We start from the raw sequence: 26,001 nt of genomic DNA on the forward strand, positions 1-26,001 counted from the left end.
AAAACGTTGTACACCACTAGGGCTCATAGTGGTGGTTGTCGGTTAAAGAATCTCCCACTAAAGTTATATTACTTTTATATAAGTAAAATTGAGTTTGTTATTGTTTTATCTTTAACAAGCTAACTTAATTACACTATTTTACAAGCTTTATATATTGCATGTGTCTTATTGCTTTATATATTGAGTTCAGTTATTCATGAGTTGAACAGAGCCAAGGTAAGAGGTCCTTTGTACTCCTTCCAAGATTTAAGTTGGGGTTTAGCTTTCTAGCTCGCATACTCGTACATTCAATGTACTAATGCCAGTTGGTCTGCATCTTATTATGATGCAGACACAGGTACCCAGGGCCAGCAGCCGGTTCGTCGTTGATCCAGTTGAGTACTTCGAGTCAGTGGTGAGCCTCTTTGTGTTCCGGAGGACTCGATTATGTTGTTCTCTTAGTTTTGTTTTATTAGGATGTTGCGGGGTCTGTCCCAACATCCATCTCAGTATTATAGAGGCTTATAGACAGTCAGTCAGTTAGTTTGGAGTCTCTCATCTATGTATATATGTAAATATTCTATTTTGAGACTCGAGTTGCCTTTTTGGCAAGATTTTATTTCAGTCAGGTTGTTTTAAAACCTTGCATTGCATTGAGTTTTTCACTGAGTTAAGAAAGCCAGGCCAAGGGTTCGTTTGGGGGCCAGCATGGTCTTCGAGTGCCAGCCACGTCCAGGGTGTAGGCTCGGGGCGTGACAAACTTGGCATCAAAGCAAGTTCAGAGCCCTAGGGAGTCTATGAAGCCGTGTCTGTAGATTCTTAGTTATCGGTGTGAAGCGCGCCACATCTATAATTGGGAGGCTACAACATTTAGGAAATTTTATCATTTCTTTCAGACTCATCTCATGCGTTAGAGTTGATCTCTAAAAAGTTTCTGTCTAATCCGTGCTTACGCATGTTTCAGATAGTCATGCCTCCACGAAGAGTTGGCAGAGGGCGTCTTCCTAGACGTTATGTTGATGAGCAAGAGTTACCATATGCCCCGGGAGTGCAACCACAAGGGAATTTTCAATCCCGAGTTCAGAGAGACAATTAGAATTCTGAGTCAAGCAGTGACTACTCAGATTGGTCAGCAAAGGGGAGTTCGACAGGAAGGAGCTGACACTTCTAGGATTCGTGAGTTCTTGGGGATGAATCCTCCGAGTTTTATGGGTTCAAGCACTACTGAGGATCCAGAGAATTTTATTGAGGATTGAAGAGGATTTTCGATGTGATACATGTGGCAGATACTGAGCGGGTTGAACTAGCTGCGTATCAATTGAAAGATGTTGCTAGAACTTGTTCGACCAATGGAAAGGGGGCAGAGTTGATAATGCACCACTTACGAGTTGGGCCTATTTTAAGGAAGCTTTCTTGGGGCGTTTCTTTCCTCAAGAATTGAAAGAGGCCAAGGTACGTGAGTTCCTCACACTTAAGCAGGAGTCTTTGAGTGTTAATGAGTACAGTCTGAAGTTTACCCAACTCTCCCGTTATGCTCCGGAGATGGTTGCGGACATGAGGAGTAGAATGAGTTTGTATGTTGCTGGACTGTCTCGATTATCGAGTAAAAAAGGTAGGGCTGCAATGTTTATCGGGGACATGGACATATCAAGGTTGATGGTTTATGTGCAGCAAGATGAGGAAGAAAAGCTGAGGGACAGAGAAAAGTTTAGAAATAAGAGAGCTAAGACCGGTAATGAGTCCGGGCAGCAGAAAGGTAATGCGAACTGTCCGTCCTTTCAACAAATGCAAAGGGGACCTGTTCCATCATCTGCTAGTGCACCTGTACCCAGAAATAAAAGTGAGTACACTGGACAGAGTTCGCAGAATTTCAGAGCTGGACCTGCACAGTCTCAGAACAGTGTGGCACAAGGAAGTAACCAGGTTCTTGGATGTGCTAGGTGTGGTAGAGTCCATCCAGGGAAGTGTCGTCAAGGCCAGACGGGTTGTTTTAAGTGTGGACAAGAGGGCCACTTCATGAAGGAGTGCCCAAAGAACAAGCAAGTTAGTGGAAATCTGGACAGTAGGGCCCAATCCTCTTCAGTTGTCCCACCAGACAGGACGACACCTAGAAGAGCTACTTCTAGTACCGGTGGAGGAGCAAATCGCCTCTATGCAATCACTAGTCGCCACGAGCAAGAGAGCTCTCTGAATGTTGTCACTGGTATGATCAAAGTCTTTGTTTTTGGTGTATATGCTTTGCTAGACCCAGGAGCAAGTTTATCTTTTGTAACTCATTATGTTGCAAATAAGTTTGATGTTCTTCCTGAAAGACTTTGTGAACCATTTTGTGTTTCTACACTTGTTGGGGAGTCTATTCTAGCAGAAAGAGTTTATTGTGATTGTCCTGTTTCCATCAATCACAAGAGCACCATGGCTGATTTGGTTGAGTTAGACATGGTAGATTTCGATGTCATTCTAGGTATGGATTGGCTTCATGCTTGTTATGCATCGATAGATTGTAGAACTCGAGCAGTCAAGTTTCAGTTTCCGAATAAGTCAGTCATAGAATGGGGTAGCAGTTCAGCAGTGCCTAAGGGTCGTTTTATTTCGTACCTTAAGGCGAGAAAGTTAGTCTCAAAGGGTTGTATCTATCACTTAGTCCGAGTTATTGACTCTAGTGTTGAGATACCTCATTTGCAGTCAGTTCCTATAGTAGGAGAGCTTCCAGAAGTGTTTCCTGATGATCTACCCGAAATTCCTCCTGAGAGAGAGATAGAGTTCAGCATAGATCTCATTCCAGATACTCGTCCTATCTCTATTCCTCCATATAGAATGGCACCAGCAGAGTTGAAAGAGTTAAAGGAGCAGTTAAAAGATCTCTTAGAAAAGGGTTTCATTAGACCGAGTGTCTCACCTTAGGGTGCTCCAGTTTTGTTAGTGAGAAAGAAAGATGGTTCCCTTAGGATGTGTATAGATTACCGCCAGTTGAATAGGGTTACCATTAAGAATAAGTACCATCTTCCGAGGATTGATGATCTTTTCAATCAGCTACAGGGTGCCACTTGTTTTTCAAAGATTGACCTCAGGTCAGGCTATCACCAGTTAAGAGTAAGGGAATGTGATATTCCAAAGACAACATTCAGAATCAGATATGGTCATTTTGAGTTTTTGGTCATGTCCTTTGGTTTGACCAATGCACCGGCAGCTTTCATGGACCTTATGAATAGAGTCTTCAAACCTTATTTAAATGTGTTTGTTATCGTGTTCATTGATGACATACTAATCTATTCAAGGAATGATGAAGATCATGCTAGTCATCTCAGACTAGTCCTTCTGAATTTGAAAGATAAGGAGTTGTATGCCAAGTTCTCTAAATGTGAGTTTTGGCTTAAGTCTGTGGCGTTCCTAGGCCACATTGTGTCCGGTGATGGTATTAAAGTTAATACTCAGAAAATTGAAGCAGTGCAGAATTTGGCCTAGACCCACATCTCCTACAGAAATTAGGAGTTTCTTGGGATTAGCTGGCTATTATAGAAGGTTTGTTGAAGGTTTCTCGTCTATTGCATCTCCTTTGACAAAGTTGACTTAAAAGACAGTGAAGTTTCAATGGTCTGAAGCTTGTGAGAAAAGCTTTCAGAAATTGAAAAAAAGGTTGATTACAGCTCCAATTTTGATGTTACCAGAAGGTACTCAAGATTTTGTGGTGTATTGTGATAAATCTAGAGTTGGTTTGGGTTGTGTCTTGATGCAGAATGGCAAAGTTATAGCTTATGCCTCCAGACAGTTGAAAGTTCATGAGAAGAACTACCCAACCCATGACTTAGAGCTAGCTGTTGTAGTGTTCGCTTTGAAGATATGGTGTCATTACTTGTATGGTGTGCATGTTGACATATTCACTGATCATAAGAGCCTTCAATATGTGCTTACTCAGAAAGAGCTTAATCTCAGACAGAGGAGGTGGGTTAGAATTACTTAAGGACTATGACCTGAGTATTCTTTATCACCCAGGTAAGGCTAATGTTGTTGTTGATTCTTTAAGCAGGTTGTCTATGGGTAGCACCGCCCATATTAAAGAAGAGAAGAGAGAGTTAGCAAAAGATGTGCATAGACTGGCACGCCTAGGAATCAGACTTACGAATTCCGCAGAAGGAAGTATAAGAGTGACGAGCAGGGCCGAGTCATCAGTAGTGTTAGAAGTGAAAGAGAAACAAGACCAAGATCCCATTTTGCTTGAGTTGAAGGCAAATGTTCAAAATCAAAGAGTATTAGCTTTTGAACAAGGGGGAGATTGTGCTTTGAGATAAACTCCAAGAGAGGGTGATGGATGAAGCTAATAGCTCCAGATATTCCATTCATCCAGGTTCCACGAAGATGTATCGTGACTTGAGAGAAGTTTATTGGTGGGATGGCATGAAGAAGGAAATTGCAGAGTTTGTTGCTAAATGTCCAAATTGCCAACAAGTGAAAGTGGAACAGCAAAGGCCCGTTGGTTTAGCACAGAGGATAGAACTTCCAGAATGGAAGTGGGAGATGATCAATATGGATTTCATCAAAGGGTTGCCAAGGTCTCGCAGGCAACATGATTCTATTTGGGTGATTGTTGACAGAATGACAAAATCAGCCCATTTTCTACCGGTAAAGACTACCAATTCAACAGAAGATTATGCCAAGTTGTATATTCAAGAGGTGGTGAGACTTCATGGAGTCTCAATCTCAATTATTTCAGATAGAGGTGCACAGTTCACTGCACAGTTCTGGAAATCTTTTTAAAAAGGCTTGGGTTCCGAGGTGAACTTGAGTACTGCCTTTCATCCTTAGACTGATGGGTAAGCCGAGCGTACTATTCAGACTTTAAAGATATGTTGAGGGCTTATGTGATCGATTTCAAAGGTAATTGGGATGATCACCTACCTCTCATTGAGTTTCCCTACAACAACAGTTATCACTCCAGCATCCAAATGGCTCCATACGAAGCTCTTTATGGGAGACGATGTAGATCTCCTATTGGATAGTTTGAAGTTGGTGAAACAGGGTTGATAGGACCAGATTTAGTTCACCAAGCTATGAAGAAGGTGAAAGTGATTCAAGAGAGATTGAAAACGGCACAGAGTCGCCAGAAATCCTACACTGATGTTAGGAGAAGGGCGTTAGATTTTGAAATAGATGATTGGGTATATTTGAAAGTTTCACCCATGAAAGGGGTTATGAGGTTTGGTAAGAAGGGGAAACTTAGTCCCCGGTATATTGGACCTTACCACATAGCCAAGAGAATTGGCAATGTTGCATATGAGTTGGAGTTGCCGCAGGAACTAGCAACGGTTCATCCGGTATTTCATATCTCCGTGTTGAAGAAGTGCATAGGTGATCCTTCACTGATCCTGCCAACTGAAAGTGTTAGGATCAAGGATAACTTATCTTATGAGGAGATTCCTATTCAGATTCTAGATCATCAAGTTTGTATGTTGAGAACGAAAGATATAGCCTCAGTTAAGGTCCTTTGGAGGAACCAATTTGTTGAGGAAGCCACTTAGGAAGCCGAAGAGGACATGAAGAAGATATACCCATATCTCTTTGAATACGGAGGAAATGCAGACCAAGGTACTAATTTCCTTCTTAGTGCTCTTTAAATTATAGTGAGCATGCCGCAGTTATTTTTGCATGATTGCTTGTTGGGTGTTTGAGTTTGACGTTACAGCCTTAGCCTAGTAAGAGTAACCTCATTTGAGGATGAATGTTCCCAAGGGGGAGATATTGTGACATCTTGCAAGTTGGGGACTAGGAAGAAGCTTAAAAAAAAATTGGAAATAGTCTTTTCGGAAAGAATTAAAAATCTGGAAAATTTGGCTAAGTATGGAAAATAATGAATTTTTGGCCAACTTTGAACAGTTATAACTCCTAGCTCAGGATGATCTAGGTGTGGTTCCAGTTATGGTTGCAAATTTCGTGGATTGGTCTTTCCAACGCCATCGAGTTTGCTCGTTTCTGACTTCGTATGAGCGAGTTATGCCCTTTGAAAGTTGGGCAGTTGGCAGGGAATCCGTCCGGAAATTGTAAGGGTATTTTGGTCTTTTCCCTAGCCTTGTTTTTGGATATATATTAAGGTGTAAGACTGATTTTTGATCAGTTTTTCCTTTTATAAAAAGAGTAAGAGTTAGGGTTCTTGAGAGAAAAGAAGAGAAAGGAGAAGAAGAAGCAAACTTCATAAAGATCGTCGTGGTTTTCTTCGGGGGTGATCCCTAATGAGGTATGTGAGTTCATACTGTTGGGTTGATTCTTTCTGTAACGACTCGGAAAATGATAGAGTGAAACTAGAGCCTCACATGTGAGTTTGGAGTTGAGAACTTAATGAAATGATTATATTTGAATTTGACCCAAAAGTTCTTAAAAATGTGCTTCGGAAGTTACCGGAAACTTGTTTAGCTGTATATAAAGAGATCCGTTTCGTTTTTCGAAAATCCGACTTCATATTCTTGTTTAGGGGGTCAAATTGAGTGGGAAATGGGTCTAACCCAAATTTTAGAGCAACCGTATCAAAATCCGAAATTTCCAAGTGAAGCCTTTTTCGAGGGTCTACTTTGGAGGGTCATATCTCCTAGCACACAAATTATTTGGGTGGCCAATAATATATCCATGGAAATCCCTTTGAGTTAGCTACCTAACTCACTTCGTTTCACCTCATTCGGAGTTCGGACGAAGAAGTTATGCCCATTTTCGTAAAGTCTGTCCGGCAGAAAATGCAAATTCCAGTAGCTGATTTTACTGTTCATTTACTGTTCACCCGCCTGATTTTTTCAAAGTGTTGGACCATTTTTTTCAAAGGACTTATATTATTTCCTAGATACCATAATCCAATTCCCATCCCTAAAAACATTTCCCTCTCTACAATCCTCCATTTAAGAAGAAGAAGAAGAAGTGGGAGCTAGGGCTTTGGATTCAAGGCTTTCTTCATCAATTTTCGTGGGAGATCATAGCAAAGGTATGGCGGTCTTGATCCTTGTCTAATTTTCCATTCAAAGAGCCAAATCCAAAGTTACTTCAAAGTATGAAAAATCTAGGTTTTCACTCAATCTCATGGGTTCTTCCACCAAATGGTTTTAAAAGGTTTCTAATGGCACTTTATGGTTATATTGTTGTTGTATTGACGATTTAAGATGAAAATACTCCATGAACCCATGATTTCTCTCTATTCCTAGTTTATGCCTTTATGAAGTGGGTTGCTAGATAATGAATGTATATGAATCAAACTTGTTTAAAGGTCTTTAGATTGTTGAAGTATGTCATTACCCATGCTTATTTTATGGTGTATTGTTGGTGTATTGGTATGTGAGGCTTATGGCCTTAAAGACATAGTATGAGAAATTGGAGTGTTATCATGACATTATATGAATGAGAATTCAATGAAGATAATGTGATCATGTTATGAATGTAAAGGTGTTGTTGTAGGTTGTTCACTGGTTTGGTTGCATAATTACTACCCTAATTTCCATGCTCTTTGATTTCATTACATGCCTTCAAGGTGTTTGACAAAATGTCCAACTATGGAAAATTGATGAATCGATGCTTTAAAGTTTGAGTTATGAGATGTATGGAAATCCAGAAATGTGTTGATGACACTCATGAATGTTGATGATATAATATGAAGGATTCTTCAATATAAAGTATACATTGAATTGGTAGGGCTTATGCATCATTTTCTTGTATAAATGATTATATTGTTGATTGTTGAATCCTTGGATCGGTAGGCTTATGGCACCCTTCCACACATGCTTATAATGAACCTTGGATCGGTAGGCTAATGGCACCCTTCCATTAATGATAAGTAATGAACCTTGGATTCGGTAGGCCTATGGCACCTTTCCATAAAGGTTAATGATGAGACTTGAATCGGTAGGCCCATGGCACCCTTTCAAGAGGAGTTAATGAGCTTTCCTAAATGTACCTTGAATCGGTAGGCTTATGGCACCCTTTCATGTGTTAAATAATGTACCTTGAATCGGTAGGCTTATGGCACCCTTTCATGTGTTAAATAATGTACCTTGAATCGGTAGGCTTATGGCACCCTTTCATGTGTGATGATGTCAAAGTAATGAACTATTCTATGGGAATGTAGGCTAAGCACCGAGTGGATTTGGTTAGATGGAAACTCCCCCGACAGTTAGGCATGAGTTTCAATGATCGTCTACCTTATCCCATAAACTATGTGCCCGCATAGGAATCTAGTGGATCCATTAAGCTATATATACCGGTCTTCCTTAGGCAAGTAGACCACCTCTTTTCGGTGTGGGGACTCATGACACCGGATTCCATGACAAACTCTCATGGTCTATGTCGGTTAAACGCTTACTTCCCATCATGTGAGATTTCATTATGGTTTCTTGACAGGTTCTACAAAGTGTAGGTAGTAGTATGGGATGCTACCTATACATTGCACGAGTAGGCTTGGAGAGGGTCATAGTGAGTTTCTCTAAATCCTAATGACTGTGACATGAATGTACCCTAAATGAGGTTATTAAAGAATGTTGGCTCTTAAATGCTTAATATGTTATGCATGTTATACTTGGGTTATATTACGAGTTATTTTCCCTTGTCATGTCTTAATTAATGATATACCTCTTATGTATGAGTATTGTGCAAAGGTGAAAGAAAGGAATGATAGGTTACTTTAAGTGACCTAAATGTGGTGCCTTAGTATGGATGGTGGTATGGGACGCCATCCATACATTGCACGAGGTATAGCATAAGGGTTTCTTGAGGTGAGGGTCCAAGGTAAAGGTTTTCATGTTGATATTGTTTAAAGGTGATATTATGACTTACTTGATGTTATGCTGTCTTGTATGTCTTTTATGCTATTGTTCATGATATTTCAAAAAGGTGGCATAATGCATGGTTTCTAACTAAAATGTCCCTTTTTAAGCATTCTTGCATGGTCATCATACTTAGTACATTTTGTGTACTAACCCATATTCTTCATACTTTTACTATAAGTGTAGGTTCTGGCAAGTGATCCCTCCTAGCTAGTTTGAAGTGTTGGATTGCTTTCCTCCAAGACTTGGTATGTCCTCATGGATTCGAGGATAAGACTTTTAAGTTCTTTTGTTCATGTAATAGACTTCTTTTGATTGTAAAGGGTCGTGTCCCTACTTATGTTTTGCGACTGTGTCTAAGATGGCCATGTGAGACTTAGACTTCCGCTGTGTGTTTTTAAAGTTGTTTTAAGAAGTTTAAATGTGTGGATGTAAATAAGTTTTTTTTATTCCGCACTATTTTCATTATTGAATGCAATGAATGACTATGTGGCTCGTATAAGACCCCTTCGGGGTCGAGTACGCCTTGTTACGACTTGGGGGTGCTCCTGGGTCGTGACAAACATGGTATCAGAGCATAAGATTTTGGAAATGTTTTTTTAGGATCGATGTCTCACATGCCACATCTTGTAGAGTCTTGTTCATCGGTGTGAGTCGCGACACATCTATGAGCGAGAGGCTATAGGATGCTAGAAGTTACACTTCTTTCATATTTTTAAAGTCGTGCCTTAGAGTGTGGTTCTATAAGTGTTCTTATCCTTATCCTTCTCTTGTGTTTATAGGATATGAATACAAGAGGGAGACCCGCAAGGAGAGTAGGAGAAGAGGATGTGAATGAGGAAGTTCCTCCCCAAGTTGTGCAAAATGGTCAAGGTGTGCAATGCAATCAAGTTCCTATAGGTGAGCAAGAGAATGAGGTTCCGGTGGTTCCCCCGGATATGACCAATGAAGAGATTAGGTCGGCTTTCTTAATCTTGGCCCGAGCCATGGCGGCTCAAGCGACTAGAGATATGGGGCCTAGGGTGAATGCTAATGAGGGTACTATGGCTTCTAAGTTGAGAGACTTTGTGAGGATGAATCCTCCGGTGTTTCTAGGTTCTAAGGTGGGAGAGGATCCCCAAGATTTTTTGGATGAAGTGTATAAGGTAGTGAGTGCTATGGGGGTGACTTCAAGAGAAAAGGCGGAGCTTGCCTCCTATAAATTGAAAGATGTTGCCCAAATTTGGTTCACTCAATGGAAGGCTAATAGGCCGGTGGGAGCGGATCCTATAGAATGGGAGGAGTTTAAGGAAGCTTTCCTTGGTAGGTACTTTCCCCGTGAGATGAGGGAGTGTAAGGTTGAGGAGTTTATCAATCTTCGGCAAGGTAATATGAGTGTGCAAGAGTATTCCTTGAGGTTTACCCAATTGTCTAAGTATGCCCCATCTTTGGTGTCAAACCCTAGGGATGAGATGAGTAGGTTTGTGACCGGCGTATCCGACCTAGTCAAGGAAGAGTGTCATACGGCAATGCTCCATAATGACATGAACATTTCTAGGCTCATAGTGTATGCTCAATCCATTGAGGAGTCCAAACTTAAGAGGATGAATAGGAATGTGAAGAGGGGTAGATCCGATGAGCAAAGTCAACCTAGGTTCAAGAAGAGGGCTCAAGATCAAGATTTTTCAAGTGCTCCTAAGGTTAACCAAGATAAAGGTGGTGGATCTCAATTTTCTAAACCTACTTGCACCACTTGTGGCAAGAGGCACTATGGGAAGTGCCTAGCCGGTACTAATGGATGCTATGGTTGTGGGAAGAATGATCACAAGGTGAAAGATTGTCCTACTTTTACGGCTAGAGGAAGGGAGGCAAAGCAAGCTTCTAAAGATGGAACGGTTCCTATTCCTCCAAATTATGGTCGTTTCTATGCTCTCCAAGCTAGCAAGGACAAGGAAGCTAATCCGAATGAAGGCGCCGGTAAGTTTTAGTTCCTTATGGTCATGAATGTCTTGATGAGGTTTCTATGGTGTTGTTTTTCATGTTTGCCTTAATTGGGTTTTCTTCTAAGTGGGGGATGGTAGGTTGAATAGCAAGGTTGTTGAGAGTGTTGATATCCTTATCTCATTCCTTCTATTCTTATTCAAGCTTGAGACCAAGAGTTCGTAGTAGCTTGTTTTATGTTTTGGAGTCTTGGGTGAAAATGAGTTTCCATGGTCTCCTTATGTTATGCATGTCCTATTTGAATTCTTGTTAAATGATAAAATGAGTTTTCATAAACGTGTTCCTCGTGTTGATGTGCATTTAGTTGAGTTGACTATATGCTTCATGAGGATAAATGTTGAACATGCTTAAATGTTGCTTGAGTTGATTTATTAGGCATGCTTAAATGTGTTCTTGAGAATGTTGCATAATTGTACTTTTGTGAGAAAATTGCATAATGTGCCTAATAATTTTGGGATGAGTGTGATGTAAATTGGAGAAGGAAGTTCATCCAATGAAATGAGAAATGGTAAAGCTTGATGCATAAGGAATTGGTAGATGTATTCCTAATTTCTTGAATTGCATGAAGTTGTTTGAGCCTCATTGATGTGGAGTTGATGTTTCCTCCGATATTTATGTACTTGTATTGATGTTGTATGCATGTTGATGGGCTGTATACTTGAGTTGTTACCCCTTATGTGTTTAAAGTGTCATTCGAGGACGAATGTTCCTAAGTGGGGGATAATGTAACGACTCGGAAAATGATAGAGTGAAACTAGAGCCTCACATGTGAGTTTGGAGTCGAGAACTTAATGAAATGATTATATTTGAATTTGACCCAAAAGTTCTTAAAAATGTGCTTCGGAAGTTACCGGAAACTTGTTTAGCTGTATATAAAAAGATCCGTTTCATTTTTCGAAAATCCGACTTCATATTCTTGTTTAGGGGGTCAAATTGAGTGGGAAATGGGTCTAACCCAAATTTTAGAGCAACCGTATCAAAATCCGAAATTTCCAAGTGAAGCCTTTTTCGAGGGTCTATTTTGGAGGGTCATATCTCCTAGCACACAAATTATTTGGGTGGCCAATAATATATCCATGGAAAGCCCTTTGAGTTAGCTACCTAACTCACTTCGTTTCACCTCATTCGGAGTTCGGACGAAGAAGTTATGCCCATTTTCGTAAAGTCTGTCCGGCAGAAAATGCAAATTCCAGTAGCTGATTTTACTGTTCATTTACTGTTCACCCGCCTGATTTTTTCAAAGTGTTGGACCATTTTTTTCAAAGGACTTATATTATTTCCTAGATACCATAATCCAATTCCCATCCCTAAAAACATTTCCCTCTCTACAATCCTCCATTTAAGAAGAAGAAGAAGAAGTGGGAGCTAGGGCTTTGGATTCAAGGCTTTCTTCATCAATTTTCGTGGGAGATCATAGCAAAGGTATGGCGGTCTTGATCCTTGTCTAATTTTCCATTCAAAGAGCCAAATCCAAAGTTACTTCAAAGTATGAAAAATCTAGGTTTTCACTCAATCTCATGGGTTCTTCCACCAAATGGTTTTAAAAGGTTTCTAATGGCACTTTATGGTTATATTGTTGTTGTATTGACGATTTAAGATGAAAATACTCCATGAACCCATGATTTCTCTCTATTCCTAGTTTATGCCTTTATGAAGTGGGTTGCTAGATAATGAATGTATATGAATCAAACTTGTTTAAAGGTCTTTAGATTGTTGAAGTATGTCATTACCCATGCTTATTTTATGGTGTATTGTTGGTGTATTGGTATGTGAGGCTTATGGCCTTAAAGACATAGTATGAGAAATTGGAGTGTTATCATGACATTATATGAATGAGAATTCAATGAAGATAATGTGATCATGTTATGAATGTAAAGGTGTTGTTGTAGGTTGTTCACTGGTTTGGTTGCATAATTACTACCCTAATTTCCATGCTCTTTGATTTCATTACATGCCTTCAAGGTGTTTGACAAAATGTCCAACTATGGAAAATTGATGAATCGATGCTTTAAAGTTTGAGTTATGAGATGTATGGAAATCCAGAAATGTGTTGATGACACTCATGAATGTTGATGATATAATATGAAGGATTCTTCAATATAAAGTATACATTGAATTGGTAGGGCTTATGCATCATTTTCTTGTATAAATGATTATATTGTTGATTGTTGAATCCTTGGATCGGTAGGCTTATGGCACCCTTCCACACATGCTTATAATGAACCTTGGATCGGTAGGCTAATGGCATCCTTCCATTAATGATAAGTAATGAACCTTGGATTCGGTAGGCCTATGGCACCTTTCCATAAAGGTTAATGATGAGACTTGAATCGGTAGGCCCATGGCACCCTTTCAAGAGGAGTTAATGAGCTTTCCTAAATGTGCCTTGAATCGGTAGGCTTATGGCACCCTTTCATGTGTTAAATAATGTACCTTGAATCGGTAGGCTTATGGCACCCTTTCATGTGTTAAATAATGTACCTTGAATCGGTAGGCTTATGGCACCCTTTCATGTGTGATGATGTCAAAGTAATGAACTATTCTATGGGAATGTAGGCTAAGCACCGAGCGGATTTGGTTAGATGGAAACTCCCCCGACAGTTAGGCATGAGTTTCAATGATCGTCTACCTTATCCCATAAACTATGTGCCCGCATAGGAATCTAGTGGATCCATTAAGCTATATATACCGGTCTTCCTTAGGCAAGTAGACCACCTCTTTTCGGTGTGGGGACTCATGACACCGGATTCCATGACAAACTCTCATGGTCTATGTCGGTTAAACGCTTACTTCCCATCATGTGAGATTTCATTATGGTTTCTTGACAGGTTCTACAAAGTGTAGATAGTAGTATGGGATGCTACCTATACATTGCACGAGTAGGCTTGGAGAGGGTCATAGTGAGTTTCTCTAAATCCTAATGACTGTGACATGAATGTACCCTAAATGAGGTTATTAAAGAATGTTGGCTCTTAAATGCTTAATATGTTATGCATGTTATACTTGGGTTATATTACGAGTTATTTTCCCTTGTCATGTCTTAATTAATGATATACCTCTTATGTATGAGTATTGTGCAAAGGTGAAAGAAAGGAATGATAAGTTACTTTAAGTGACCTAAATGTGGTGCCTTAGTATGGATGGTGGTATGGGACGCCATCCATACATTGCACGAGGTATAGCATAAGGGTTTCTTGAGGTGAGGGTCCAAGGTAAAGGTTTTCATGTTGATATTGTTTAAAGGTGATATTATGACTTACTTGATGTTATGCGTGTCTTGTATGTCTTTTATGCTATTGTTCATGATATTTCAAAAAGGTGGCATAATGCATGGTTTCTAACTAAAATGTCCCTTTTTAAGCATTCTTGCATGGTCATCATACTTAGTACATTTTGTGTACTAACCCATATTCTTCATACTTTTACTATAAGTGTAGGTTCTGGCAAGTGATCCCTCCTAGCTAGTTTGAAGTGTTGGATTGCTTTCCTCCAAGACTTGGTATGTCCTCATGGATTCGAGGATAAGACTTTTAAGTTCTTTTGTTCATGTAATAGACTTCTTTTGATTGTAAAGGGCCGTGTTCCTACTTATGTTTTGCGATTGTGTCTAAGATGGCTATGTGAGACTTAGACTTCCGCTGTGTGTTTTTAAAGTTGTTTTAAGAAGTTTAAATGTGTGGATGTAAATAAGTTTTTTTTTATTCCGCACTATTTTCATTATTGAATGCAATGAATGACTATGTGGCTCGTATAAGACCCCTTCGGGGTCGAGTACTCCTTGTTACAACTTGGGGGTGCTCCTGAGTCGTGACACTTTCCCCCACATGCCAAGCTCGTTTAATTTTGAGAAAAGATTGAATGTGTTTGTTGAAGTTGTTGGTTATAATTGTTGAAGTTGTAGTCGTGTTGTGTTGAAGTTCTTGTTGGTTTGGTGTATGTTTCGGTTGGTGTTTGTGAGTTGAATCTATTGCATGTTGAGAGGTTTATGATCTTAAGTGTTTGAGGCTGGAAACTTTGATGTGTAGAAGGTTTAGAGTTGGAGAAAACTAAGGAGAAAAGTCAGTTTTCAGGGAAAAAGGGTGGGGCGTCGCACCTGTCAGTGAGCCCCAAGAGGAGCTCTAAACTTCCCCCCTTGGGGCAGCGCGCCCATCAGAGCGCCAGCAGGCTTCCTCTAAAGTTTTTGGTCTAGCGCTCCGCGCCTCTCAGAGCGCCATGTTTTCCCATTCTTTCCCCATTTTCCCATACATGTTCCTAGGTGTTGTACCTATGTTCCCTAGTTGTTTCTAACACTCCAAGGTACGTTTAAACGTCAAGAACTCGTCCATAACACGTGATCAAACACCTTGAATCCATGATTCCAATTCAAGGAGAGTAAGTTTCCAAGTCATGGGAAGTTAAGAGTTGAGTCTAGAAGTTCATGAAGGAAGTCAAAGCAAGTCTTTAAAGCTTTCATGGAGTCTTTGTTGAATGTTTTAACTTCATTTTAAGGCTCAAGTTTCAAGTTAAGTCAAGTTTCAAGTTAAGTCAAGAGTTTAAAGTTGATTTCATTTCTCAAAAGTTATTATGGATCTATGTATTCCCAAAGAAGTTTCCAAATGTTTTTACATTTGAGTAAGAAAAAAACTATGATTCCAAAAGAGCCTTTGGGCTAGTTTTCAAGAAAAAGAAACATTGTTTCCAAATGAGCCTTCGGGCAAAGTTTTGAGTAATTATCTCAAATAAAGAAAGTTGTGTTTAAAACACTTATGAGCTAAGTATTTTTGGGAGTAGTCTTGAGCACCGAATTGGGGATGCGAGTTCATATTAACTCAACTCTCCATAAGAACCATGCGCCAACATAGGAGTTAACGGGTCATACTTTTTAGATGAATCCGTAAGATTAAGCTAGTGGATCCACTTAGTAAAGTTAGCTTCCTATATCACGGCAAGGTATATGATGGTCCTTGGGCAACGTGAGGTAAAACGTTGTACCACCACTAGGGCTCATAGTGGTGGTTGTCGGTTAAAGAATCTCCCACTAAAGTTATATTACTTTTATATAAGTAAAGTTGAGTTTGTTATTGTTTTATCTTTAACAAGCTAACTTAATTACACTATTTTACAAGCTTTATATATTGCATGTGTCTTATTGCTTTATATATTGAGTTCAGTTATTCATGTGTTGAACAGAGCCAAGGTAAGAGTTCCTTTGTACTCCTTCCAAGATTCAAGTTGGGGTTTAGCTTTCCAGCTCGCATACTCGTACATTCAATTTACTGATGCCAGTTGGCCTGCATCTTATTATGATGCAGACACAGGTACCCAGGACCAGCAGCCGGTTTGCCGTTGATCCAGTTGAGTACTTCCGAATCAGTGGTGCGCTTCTTTGTGTTCCGGAGGACTCGATTATGTTGTTCCTTATTTTTGTTTTATTAGGATGTTGCGGGGTCTGTCCCAACATCCATCTCAGTATTATAGAGGCTTTATAGACAGTCAGTCAGTTAGTTTGGAGTCTCTCATCTATGTATATATGTAAATATTCTATTTTGAGACTCGAGTTGCCTTTTTGGCAAGATTTTATTTCAGTCAGGTTGTTTTAAAACCTTGCATTGCATTGAGTTTTTCGCTGAGTTAAGAAAGTCAAGCCAAGGGTTCGCTTGGGGGCCAGCAGTGGTCTTCGAGTGCCAACCACATCCAGGGTGTAGGCTCGGGGCGTGACATTTTCAAATAGCTGGTTCAAGTTTGTATTCTTATGTTGTTTTTCACTAACTTGTTTGCTCGTACCTGCAACTGTATTTAAACAAACATTATGGGTTTTAAGATGTTTCCCAACGTCACCTTTTAGGTCTGGATTTTTAAAGTCTTCCGATCGACTTAGCTCCGCATTTTTATAGTCATGCTGCTGACTTCGTATTTGTTGTTGCTCTTTGTCAATATTTTCTACTTTTGTGCAAAGTAGGTTCATAGCTTTGAGTATTTCTTCTATAGTATTTTCTTTTTCAGTCTGTTTAGCTTTGTCTTGATAAGTAATCTACAATAACATTCTTGTCAGTTTTTATCACTTCAATAGTAAATGTAAAGTTTAATATATTTAATACCAATCTTCTCATTTCTTTTGTAGTTATCGAATCTTGTATTTTTTTTGTTAGCCACCATTTTACTTGTGTATTATCGGTCCTTATAATAAATTTGTTATATACAATATATGGTTCAAATGATAGTAAACATTTATATACTGAATATAATTCTTTCCTATTTATTTCTCATCTTATTTCTGTATTAGTAAATGTTCCTGAATAATATCTACAATGATGTTCTATTTTTTCTTTATCATACATGTATTTTAAGACTCCTCCATAACTTTTTTCACTGGCGTCTGATTCTAATATATAAGTAATTTTTTTGTTTTCATCCAGAAAATATAGTTTAGGTAGGTTCTTACATAATAGTTTATTTTTTGTATTTGTGTTTGGTCTTTTTTATCAAACTGGTATTCTACATCTTTCTTTAATTTTTATTGTAATAGTTTTAAGTTCTCTGCTAATTTTGGTATGTATTCTCTTACTTGATTTACTAGTCCTAGAAATGATTATAATTTTTTTTTTTGTATCTAGTTGTTAATTTGATTTAATTATTTTTTGTACTATGTGTGTTTGCACTTTTATTCCATTTTTATCTATTTGTATTCCTAAAATTTCTATTTGTTTTTTCATTATGTTTGCTTTCTTTTTATTTAAACTTATGCCTGAATATTCTATAATATGTATAAATTTTTCTAATAATCTTATATGTTCATCTTGTGTTTTGGAATATAGTAATATATCATCAATATATACTACACAATTTTCTAGTTGTTTAAAATAGTTATCCATAAAGTGTTGATATCTATCTGGTGCATTTTCATATTCAAATGGTAATACATTCCATTCATAAAATCCTTGTGATACTGTAAATGCTGTAAGTTTTTTAGATTCCTCTTCTAACTTTAAGTGGTAAAATCCTGATTTGCAGTCAAATTTACTAAAGTAATTATATCTTTGTATTTGTCTTATTTTTAATATTTTATTTTGTATTGGTAGTTATATGTTTTAGTTTTTGCATTTAAATTTCTATAATCAATAACCATTCTACTTTTTCCTCTTTTTTGTTCACTATGTTTATTTACTATAAATGCCGGGCTTGTATGCTTGCTATTGCTTTCTTGTATGTACCATTTTTCTAGTAATTCACTTATATGTATTTTAAATTCTGTTAAATCATTAAAATTATATTTTAATGGTTTTTGGTTATTATACTATTATTATCAATTAGCTCAATTTTTACTTTTGTTTTATGTTTTTCCCATCCTTGTAAAGGATCTTCACTATATAATAATTCTAACTTATCTTGGATTATTTTTACTTTATCTATAGAGAATATAATTAATTCTATCGTAGGGTATTATTTTTTTATATTTTCTAATTTTTGTGTAATTTTTTCACTTCCTTTTATCCATTATGTTGTTTTTCCTTTTTTGTTATTTACTCTTTTTGCTCATATTTTTTGTTTACATGGTGTTGTGAACCACCAGTGTGTTTTTGTTATTATATGTGGGTATAATTTTTCTAAAAATGGCATTCCTAATAGCATATCTTTTGTGGTCAATTCAAAGTTATATATTTTTTCTATAGTTAATATCTTATCCCATATTTGTATTTTTATATTTTTTGCCTTATATGTAATCATGCTTCCTTCATTATTAAATCATGTTACTACTATCGGTGTTTTTAATTTTTCCCATTTATCTTCTGGTAAACAATTGTATTTGCATATATTAGCTTCTGCTCCCGTATCTATCATTGGTGTATAATATATGTTGTAATATCCTTCTATTATTATCTTTGCAAGTATATATATTTTCATATTTTTATCATACTAAAGTCCTTTTTATTATTACTCTTTTATTTTCATAATTTATTATTAACTGTTTGTCTTCTAGATTATATGGTTTTACTTGTTCTAGCCATTTTATTCCTAAAGTGATATTTTCATCTCCTTGATATATTTTAAATTTTATTACTATTGGTACTCCTCCAATGATTATTTCCTTTTCTGTAGTTTCTTCGGTATACATTAATGCTTTTGGTAGTTCGGGGCATTATTGTTCAGTAGTTATTATTTCATCTTCCGTCACTAATTCTCTTGTAATATAGTTTTCTTCTTGTCCTGTATTTATTAATATTAAATATTTTCGTTGTTCCATTACTCCCGTTATATAGTAATGATGTGGTTTTATTTCTTCTTCCATTGATATTTGTGGGGTTTTATCTATTCTTCTTGAGGTACTCATTTTTTATGAAATTTGTGGTATTTCACAGTTTATTCTTTTTGATGTGCTTAATATTTCTTTTACTATTTCTAAATCTTCTTCTATATCAATCTCATTATAACTATAATTATTATTATCTATGACTGTAACTATCCTTTCAAAAGGATTTTCTATTTTTATTTTTTTTATTTTATTTTTTGTTGTTATTTTATGTTTTGTTGTTAAAACATATAAGTTTTTACATCTAACTGTAAATATTTTACTTCCCGGGGCTAGTTCTATTCCTGACATTTTCCAATATAATACTAGTGATTTATCTATGTTTCTGTCATTTATTGCTACTGAGTAGTTAATACTTATTATAAATTTAAATTTTTGGTATATGAGGTTGCCTTTTACTGTACTTATTATACTTTTTTCTATAGGTTGTATGATCCTATCATCTGCTAAGTATATTTCTATGGGTGTATCTATCCCTTCTCTAAAACATGTTTTTATTAGTATTTCTGTTCCTCCTAAATGTACATATTTAATTGAATTTTTAGCCTTAATTTTTTGTATTTCTTTATTTATTATTCATTTATTTATTATTGATATTTTAGCCTTTCCTTAGGTATATTTGCAATCTATAATATGTTCTCTTTGACTTACTACATAATATTCTTCTTTTTGTCGTTTAAATCAATTTTTTATTGTTGGTATTTCGAATATTTTTTCTACGCTTAGGTCTAATTCTTTTCCTTTTATTTGTTCAAATATGCTATTATCAAATATTATTTTTTGTTCTAAAGATTCTTCATCTTGATGATTTTCTTTAGTTATTATTTGTATGTATGTTTCAGTCATTTATATAGTATTCATTATCTGATTCTGTTACTGAATTATTTTCTATTTCATTTTCCTATAATTCATATATACTATCATTGCTTTCTAATTCATAATCTATGTATTCTATTTGCATATATTTTTCATCGTCTATTATTATTTATGATATTTGTTTTTTCTTTGGATTTTTAGGTAATTTACAATCTCTAGCTATATGTCCTAATTTCCCACAATTATAACAAGTACATTCCGTTAGTTTTCTTTTTGGTCTATATGGTCTTTTGGTTTTGTAGTTTTTTACATAGTATCTTCTTCTTGATTTTTTATATTTATATTTTGACCTATATTTTTTGTTATATCTCTTTTTATAGTATTTGTCCGTACAACCAAATTGGGGTGCCGTTTTATTTTTGCAACATGCTAAGTTTTTTATTAGTATTTTTTTCACTTTTATTTCTTCTTTATAGTTTTCACATAGTTCTATAAACCATCGTTGTAAGAATTTTATTCTAGCTCCTAAGGTATCTGTTAATCCTGCTTCATTCTAACTTTTTATTACTTTTGAATTAAAAGGTTCCGGTAATTTTGTAAAATATAATTTTCTTATTTCTTTACTTTCGTCTATGTTATATGTTCCTTTATAATAGTATTCTCTAAATGCACATGTATATTCATCTATATAACACATGTTACATATTGCTAATTTTGTCATTAGATTCCGGTTTATGATTTTTTCTTTATTTTGTTCTTCTACTTCTGTTGTCATACTACTAAATTCGTTCCTTATAGCTATTTCATATTTATATAATATTTCCATAGTTGTAGTAGCTATTTCACCATCAAATTTTTTATTATTTCTTAGAGTTTGTAAACTTTCATCTGATAAATTTTGTAGCCATAATTTTACTGTTCCTATAAGTATTCTCTTTATATATCCTGGTGTTTCTATCATTACTATTTTGTTATCTATTATTGGATTGTTTTATTTATATCTGCTACACAGTCTAAATCTAAAAAAATATGTTGTTCAGTTATTGGTTTAGGAGTTCATTTTTTATTTCAATCTTTTATCCCATATAGTTTTTTCTTTATCATATTGTTCACAGTTTGTATTATAATATTTTAATTTTTTTGGGTTTTTTATTCCTGATGTACTAGGTTTTTCATCCATGTCTATGTCTCCGACATTTACTTCTAAATTCTTTGTATTATCTATATTTGTTAAAAGTTCCGTATATGTTTCGCTTGTTTCTGAATGTTGTTCATCTAGATCATCGTCGTTTATTTCATCAATTCTTATTTCAGGTAGATTATCTTGGTTATTTTCTTCTTTTCCTTCTAATTCATCTTCTAATTGCAATTTTTCTTTAAATTTAATTATCTCATTTGCTAATTTTGTTTTTTGTTCTTTTTCTTTTTGTTTCATTTCATACATTTCTTTTAACATTGCCAGCTCTTTTTCTAGTTCTATTATTTTAGTATTTTTTACTTCTTCTAATTGTTGTACTTCCTTTTTTGCTTGTTGTTTTATTTTTTCAATTTCCATTTTTCTATCTATTTCTTTGTTTTCTTTTGTTATTCTTATCATAGCAGCTAAACTATCTTCTAGTTTTACTGTTTCTTTTTTCTAACATTAAACTTATATTGTCACTTATTTTTTTTGTATCTTCTTCCTAGATTAGAAAATATTATCTTTATTTTTAATCCGTCATAGTTTTCATATATTTTTTCGTCTATGGCATATTCTTCCTTATTCATTTATAGATTGTGTTTGAAATTTATATTCTAAACTTTCTATCTGTATTTGTAGATATAAAATAGTTTTCCTTTGTGCTACTATAGATATTTTACAAGTTCCTGCAAATATATTATTGTTAAGTCTACTTTGCCTATGTGCTAATTCTTGTCTTTTTGCTATAATTATTTCAGTAAGTTTTTATCTATATTCGTTATTCTTGTTATTCATTGTATTTTAAAATATTGAATATATTTATATTCTATTTTAGATATATTATCTATTAATTGATCTAATTTTCCGTTATTACTTTTTGTGATATGAGTTGTTTATATTCCGGATACAATTTGTTTAATTTTCTTCTTATTTTTCTTAATTTTCTACTAGTACGTTTCTTCTTATATTTCTTTTCATCCATAAAGTTTTTTTCGTTCTTTTCAGTTTAAGGTTTATTTCTTTAAAAAGTGGCTAATGATCATTGTTCTTTTTTGTGAATTTTGAAATGAAGATTATTCAATGAATATTCGCATCCAAATGAAAATCAACGAAATCAACTGGGTAGGAAAATAGGGCTTAGCTTGACCCTAAGCAAATCATGATTTGGTATCAAAACAAAATGACTCAAACAGAGGTAATATTAATTAATTTGTCCTTCTTCTATAAATGTAGTTATACTTAATAGATGGCTTATAATTGTTTTTAGCATTATTGTTGTTGTTGTTCTTGTTCTTGTTATGCAATAATTAGAAATGAATGACTAATTAAAAGTAGGGAAGACTCCATGGTGTGGCCAGTGCATCTCTTTTGTTAGGCCCCAAAATTTCTTCTTCAAACTTGCTTACGTTGTTCGAATGTGTTGTTTGATACAACAATTTATTCTTATACTAAGAATTAGTACATTTACTTCCTTATTTTATTTTTCTTCTTTCAATTTACAATCAACTCTATTATGGATGATTTGACTTTTTCATAATGAAAGTAAAAAAAAAATGGTTTTACAAGTAGGAACTAATGATTTTCCTGTTATGAATTTTTTGACTAATTAAAGAAATCTTGTATTATTAAATGTGTGGTTTGAACTAAGTCCAAGATAGTCAAAATGGTTTGAATAAACAAATTATTGGATTGATAAATTATTTGGGATGAGGTGGACTTAAAATAGACCACAACCCAATATTCCAACTCTAACCAAAATTTACTTTTTTTTTTAGTTTGTTTTGATGTTATTTGTTTATTACCAAACACATTAGTTAATTTTTTTTTATCATGATCATATTTAATATATCTTTCTAGCTAATTAATCAATATTTTGAAAAGAATCATTTTACACCTTATCTACTTTAAAGACAGGATTGATCTGTCTTTATTTCCCAGTCTAATCAGGATGGTCTGAACAAACAAATGAGCGGGTTAAAAATTCTTTGGGATGAGTTGGGTTAAAAATGAACCACAACCTATTTTTTAACTTTAACCATAATTTTATTTTCTTAGTTTTTTTTATTGTTATTTCTTTACTAACAAAAACAATTAATTAATTTTTTCTTTATGGTTATATGTGATATCTCTTTTCTAGCTAATTCTTTAACAAATATTTTGAAGGAATCATTTATGCCTCATCTACGGTAAGACATGGTTGATCTGTCCTTATTGTTTACAACACTCTCAGGCATTTTTGTCACTCAATTTACCATTAGTGAAAGGTTTTCTAAATCATGTAGTACTTATTGTTTATTCCTAATGAAATTGTATACAAGAACTCAATATGATGAATGGTGAACCTATAATCGTCCACGCAAAGTAAAATTTCAAATAATAACTATATTTATGTACTTGTTTTATATCAAATATTTATCTTGATAAATTTCTCATTTTGATATTTCAATACACAATTTATATTTGAATATGTGCAAACTTAGTTATTATTCTAGATATTTCATGTCTAAACAATTATGACTCGTCTTTGAGAAATGTAGTCTCCTTTTAAAGTAGATAAATATCAAGAAGTTCTCACCAAATAAATTTAGCATCTTGTACGAGTTAAACAAAAATACGATTAATATATGTCTTCTTTAAAATGTCTAGTAGATCATATCAATTTTGCGTACATAAAATTCACAAGGGACTAATAAGAACAACATAAAAGATTTTTATGTTGATATAACTTGCAGATAAGTTTAATAAAATAGTATATGATACAAATTTCATCAAATTATATATGATGATAATGATATGATGATGATGTGATATGCTTACTTAGTATAGTAACTAACTTAAGAATTTGTTTTTTGTTTTGCAGCACGAAAGAATATTGAATATCATCCCAAGTGTTCTTGAAAGGTCTTCTGTTATGGGTTCAAATTTCGCACCACAAAAATCCTCTCTCGGATATCCATCAAATTCATCTAATGAAAGTTTGTTGAGACAAAATATATGTGGATCTCTCAATGCATTTCATCCTACTTTTCCTCAAACTAATAATACTAATGTTAGAGAACATCCAATAAATACTAAAATATCCCAATAATTTTCTCATCACTACAAGAAAATTATGAATTTCATCATGATAATAGGGATAAATCAACTATTATTTAGATTGATGTTGCAGCTATGAATGAAATGGTTGAACTTTTGAAATTGAATAATCCAATTTGGATAGAATCGCCATGTGATGAGGGGTGTTTAATTCATCGTGAGGTTCATGACAAGCTATTTCCAAATCAATATCGACCTTGTAAATCACCAACTACTCGATTTGAATCATCGAAGGTTTGTGGAGTTGTGCCAATTCATGCAATTGAGTTGATTCAAAATTTTCTTGATTCGGTAAGTTTCTTGAACATTTTCATGTTATAATTGTTATTATTTGCATTGGACCTAGGTTGGTACAAATTTAAAATGTGTTAGTACTAGGGTCTAAGTCGTTCTTCATTTTATATATATAGCTTTCTCTCATGTGTTTAAAAGGGCAAAAAATGTGCATCCTAACAACTTTTTTGATGGATTTATCGGAAGTAGCCAATGATTTAGAATTTGCGATAAACTAAAAGCTTTTGATGCTGAAACATACCAAGCTAGAATCATCACTTTCAAACTTGGGAAACTGAGAGATCGAAGATACTAGTATGACTTTGTATGTTTTAATGACTTTTGAATTTTATCGTTATTTTAATTGACTTAAAATTTCTGACTATTTTTATATTGGCCATTTTATTTTAATTTTCTTTCACAATATAATTAATTAAGATGAGTTCAAATATATTGACAAATATGGACAATGAGTGGTTATATAGGAGTTTTAGGGCTAACCAAAAGAAAAATAAGTTAATTACATGAGTTTCAAACAGAAATTTGGATTAATAATCCATTTATTTGGTTTTATATAACTCTTATTAGTTGATTCTATTTTGAAGCGTAACTATTGCTCTTGCTTAATCATTAATCATATACTTAAAAATGATTGATTTTGTGTATGCAGATTAAATGGATGAACATGTTTCCTAATATAGTCACAAAAGCTAGGACTACGAAAGTACTTGATTTCGGAAATGTGGGAGGCTCTATACAATTGGTAAAATTATATTAGTTCATCTTTATATCTTTTTTCCTAAATATTAAATTTTATTAATAAAAATAAACTAATTTTTCATTGGTTCTTGAAAACAGATGTATGAAAAGTTACATATTCTATCTCCTCTGTTGGAAGCTAGGGATTATTTCTTTATACGTTATTGTAGAAAACTTGATCAAACAACATGGATTATGGTGGATGTTTCATATGATTTAATCAAAGATATTCAAAGTGGTGAACCTTCTCATGCTTGAAAGTTTCCTTCTGGTTGTGCAATTCGAGATATGGACAATGGTGAAAGTATGGTAAGAATCATCTACTTTCTTTGTTGTATGCAACTTTACCTTGTATTTCTATAAGACTTTGTTTCAACAACCTTATAAGTTGTATTTTGGGATTGCATTAGATTCAATCCATTTTTTTTACTAATCTTAATTTAATAGTGTTGAACCTAGCTCACATTATGTTATTCATGCCTAAGCTGTTGAAATTAAAACAAGAGTGGATGAATAGTTTTCTCCTTATATGATATTACAAAATCCTCATCTTATAAACCATTACTAAAAATACAAATTTTCAACGTACGTTCCTATCATAAATGTTTCCGATGGTCAAGAAAAATATATATACTTTTTTGCTTTCTTGATTGTTTTTTTCCTTGTAGGTTACTTGGATTGAACATGTTCAAATAGATGAAAAAATTCAGGTTCATCATATCTTTAGAAACTTTTTGATTGGTTGTGAAACATATGGAGCTAAAAGATGGATCATTACACTTCAAAGGATGTCTGAGAGATACAATGTTGAAGTGGGTGCAACATGTTTTACTAGGGATGCATAA

General features: G+C 34.7%; 1 pseudogene; it reads left to right on the top strand.

Annotated features, from left to right (window-relative positions):
• Positions 1-1,764: 1,764 nt before the first annotated feature.
• LOC125812046 (uncharacterized) lies at positions 1,765-26,001 on the top strand (annotated as a pseudogene).

Source organism: Solanum verrucosum, unplaced genomic scaffold, assembly GCF_900185275.1.
Source record: "Solanum verrucosum unplaced genomic scaffold, falcon-dt-bn FXZP01000010.1, whole genome shotgun sequence".
NCBI lineage: Eukaryota > Viridiplantae > Streptophyta > Magnoliopsida > Solanales > Solanaceae > Solanum > Solanum verrucosum.